General features: G+C 29.8%; 1 long non-coding RNA gene across 1 annotated transcript; it reads left to right on the top strand.

Moving 5' to 3' along the window:
- The first annotated feature begins 1374 nt into the window (after positions 1 to 1374).
- On the top strand, positions 1375 to 4019 carry LOC126881722 (uncharacterized). The gene is made up of 3 exons (XR_007696973.1): positions 1375 to 2154; positions 2790 to 2947; positions 3890 to 4019. It is a non-coding gene; the product is annotated as an uncharacterized LOC126881722 (long non-coding RNA).
- The last annotated feature ends 353 nt before the right edge of the window (positions 4020 to 4372 follow it).

Here is a 4372-nt window from a genome sequence, read left to right as displayed (position 1 = left end):
GGCAAAGGCGCCTCTGAAGCATTAGCTCAATTAGTTTCCGACATTCAGAATGCACTTTCCCTTAATCTTATAACGGCATGCTTGTTTTTAGATATTAAAGGAGCTTATGATAGTCTGGATATTGATATTATAACTGTACAGCTCATAAAATACGGTCTAAATTATAAATCCGCACAAAGAATCACAGATTTGTATAGGGACAGAGAAGTTTTCATTCGAGATTTAGAAAATCACATTTACGGCCCTCGATTATTATCAGTCGGAATTCCGCAAGGTTCAGTCCTAAGTCCAGTACTTTTTAATATCTATACTGCAGAATTGCATGACATGTTAAATGAAACAAAAAATACAATTAAAATCATTCAGTATGCAGACGATTTCTGTATATACAGCAGCCGTAAATCATATAATGAGTGTTTATACGATTTGGAACTAATAATGCAATGTGTAAAAAGATGGTCTATGGCTTTTAATTTCACGTTATCCCCTGAGAAATCTAGCATCACCTTTTCACTAGACATAGGAAGTTCCCCTACCAATATAAATTTAAGTAATGTTGATATTAACGTATCCTCTCACCATAAGTATCTGGACGTGGTTTTGGACAAAAAACTAACCTGGACAATCCATGTGAATCACATTATCAACAAATGCGAAAAAGGTTTAAACATGCTTCGTTGCATATGTAAAGCTAGATGGGGTGCCGACCCAAAGATAGCATTAATGTTCTATAAATCATTCGGTCAATCATTGATTATGGATGCTTTTTATATGGTTCATCGTCAAAATCTAATTTATCAAAAATCGATCATATTCAGTATAAGGCAATACGTATATGTATTAGTGCGTTTAAGTCAACGCCATGTGCTGCAATTCTAGCAGAAGCGCAGGAACCTCCTCTAAACCTTAGAAGAGAATTCTTGTCTAATAAGTTTCTATTAAAGACCGGGACTTTAGACTCACATAAATTATTAAGTAAAATTAACAGTCTCACTGAATATAACTTAACAAATTCTTATTGGAGAATTAAAACTTCTCACCCTCTTACAGATGCTTATCTAGAAACAAACAACGTTAGCATTAACACTAAACAAATATTACCCATATATAACCTTTCTATTGAGGAAATCGCAATCTTTCCAAAGATCATAAAACCTACACAGAAACCATGCCAAAACAATAAAATTATAAAATTAATCTTATCTAAATTTTCTAATTATAAATACATCTATACAGATGGTTCAAAAACATGTAATAGTGTAGGTAGCGCTTATTATGTTTCGAATATAAAAAGTGGTAATTCTTTTAGACTACCTAAATGTACATCTATCTTCACTGCCGAATTTTGTGCTGTTGAAAAAGCCCTAACCCTAACAACACACAACATTCCAGGAATGTACTACCAAAGTTCTATCAATATTTGAATGTCCTGGACATTTAGGGAACATTCGGTGAACATCTGTTTAAATTATTCCTGGAATGTTACCATAAGACATTCTGTGAACATACTACCAATGTTCCTATATTTTAAGTTGCGAAATAATACATACGTGTAAGAGATACAACATTACTTATAACATACCAAACAAACTAAGTGACATTTTAGGCCTACAGTGCAATAATATGTCAAATTTAAAGAGTTTCCCAAGATTATAAACATACAAATGTAATAAAAATTATTGTTCGCGAATATTCAATTTGGAATGCGATTTTGTTAATAAAAAAAAATACTTATAACTTATGCAAAACCCAAGAGAGGCATTTATATTTATTTCTTTTGCGTTCATTTTCAAATTCGCCGTGCATATATTTTTGTGCATGGCGCTTGAGAGGGCATCACGTGACTAAAAACGACCAACCAACGACCTCGCTTCGGCCATCTTGGCCTTGGCATCTTCATCTTGGCGACCTTGCCTTGCCGTGGATTGTTTTTAGTTGTTTGTATTATTTGTGCTTTTTAAGAATATTTTTTTAATTCGGATACTTTGTAATAGCTTTAATAGTATTATTAACATAGTGCATAAAATGGTGTCCTGTTTTTAACGCAGTTGGAGTAGCAGAAACAAATGTAGATAAAAAAATCTGCAGGAATAACGTTTCAATTATGACAGAAGCTCAAAACAAATGACTGTGAATGAAAAGCCCTATTAAAAGGTTAGTATGCAAATATGTAAACGAAAGCATGCCCTGTATTTCAGAAAATAAATTAATACTATTAATACCCTAATAATACTATTCATAAAAAATCTTTTAAGTAACCTAGATATAACAAAGTGAATAAAAGGCATAAATCAGAAGAATTATTATTTTATTTTATAAGTTAATAATTGGTCATATCCATTTATTATTTTAATAATAATTGTGAATAAGCCACAAACTTCGCTTATTCCTAACTAAAATAGTAAATAGAGATAGGTAATAACAAAAGGATTTGTAAAACTAAAATAATTCTTTTTGCGTTTTTGCTAGTGTATGCGTTTATAAATAGGATGGTAGACCACACACTATAATATGCAGTACCAACTAATGAATACACAGAATATTATAGTCGATTTGCTAAACTCAGTCTCAGTACTAATTACTGTAATGTTGGCAAAATTGGCCAAAAACAAAAAAAATTACCTACTAAAATCGCTAGCCAGTTGTGTCTGAGTTTGGGGAACCGACTATACTAATAAACAATTTCTAAGCTGTTTTATAATAATTTTGTGAGTTCATTAATCATATTTTTTATTTAAAACTAAAATTTGTTAATAATGCTTAGTAATGCATATATTTTGTATTTTTAGCTTTCCAGAAGATCCTGCGAAGAAGACATGAAGTATAGATCAGATTTGTTAATAGAGGAGTATGTTCAAAACACTTTTTAGAAAAAGATATTGACAGAACTTCACTTTCATCTGTTCGTTTGAGAGACTGTGCTGTTCAAATAGCTTATGTCACACAGGTATATGCATAACCTAATTAATAATACAGTCCGTACAATATAGATACTGTTGTAATTCATTATCTACATCGGAGATCTAAGTTGACATTGTTGCCCAACTACAAAAAATTTTTGAATTCATTCTAAGTCAAATATATCACATAATTATTGCGAAGTAGATTATACAACAAAACAGATTAATATTCAATGTAAATAAATAAAACCATCAGAAATCGAAAACAAGAATTAAGGTATAATCTTATGTTACAGTTATTAAGGTACCAAGGGTATTATAGGGATATACGTTGACCGAAAGCGTTATTATTATAATACCTGTGGTGCCTTCAACGTTTAATGCCCGACTAAATTATTCTTTATATGCGAAAAATTTGAATGAATTTTGAATTGATTAGTTTTTAAATAAGTACATTTACCAGTAACAGTAGTAACGTAATTGTGGTAACCATAGTTTTACTTAGGTTGATATTTGTCAACTTGACAGTATCTAAGTCGTTATTTAAATTTAATGCCCAAGGGCGTTATATCGTACTTAACAGACTTCGAAATGTCATTATTTGTCAAATAATGTACCAGTAGGACATTAAAGTAAATAATAAAAACAATAAATATAATGAATACTAAATACTTATTTGTTTGTGAAAAATCTATTTCTTTGTGGCTTTTTTGTAATTAATTATTCTAATGGGGAAATAAGCCACAATTTACTTGAAAAAATAATTTTATTAAGGTTTCTACTTCCACATCGGATGTCGTTGTCAAAATACAAAATGTTCATTATTATTATTTTATTTATTAAATATTATTTATTATTTATTTAAATATTATTTAATATTTATTTTTTTATTATTATTATTTATGCATATTATTACCTGTAAATAATATTTCTTCTGATTGTTAATTGTAAAGGATAGAAAAATTACCTTTTATTTTATTTTATTTTAGAATCAGCTGAGAGAAGTGGTCTACAAAAAACCAGAAAGGAAACGGAATATGTGGCTACGAAAAGCAAAAGAAAGGTTTACAAAGCAAATGTGACACATTTTTTTATAATATTTAGGAATGTCAGCAAATTACATTAAAAAATGTATGTAAAGATTTTTTGCAATAAAAATGTTTATATTTATCAAGGATGTATTATTTGGTATGGCCATATATCGTCAGTGATGTGACAGTACCTCCTATCTGTTTTTTTCAAGAGATTTGTAAGATAGACTAAAAACTTGTTTCGGCCACCTCCTGTTTTCATATATTTTTTGACTTGTTTTGCAGTAAATTCAACTATCTATTTACTACAAAAAAAGTCAGAATACATACGAAACCAGAAAGTGACCTTAAAAAATGTTTTTCGTCTCCTGCAAACCTCATGAAAAAACATAGGAGGTATTGTCACATTACTGACGATATATTTCAGTGAATGTCTAAAAA

The sequence above is a fragment of the Diabrotica virgifera genome, chromosome 1, assembly GCF_917563875.1.
Source record: "Diabrotica virgifera virgifera chromosome 1, PGI_DIABVI_V3a".
Lineage (NCBI taxonomy): Eukaryota > Metazoa > Arthropoda > Insecta > Coleoptera > Chrysomelidae > Diabrotica > Diabrotica virgifera.
Note: the sequence above shows the minus strand (reverse complement) of the source record. Positions and strands in the feature narration are given on the sequence as shown.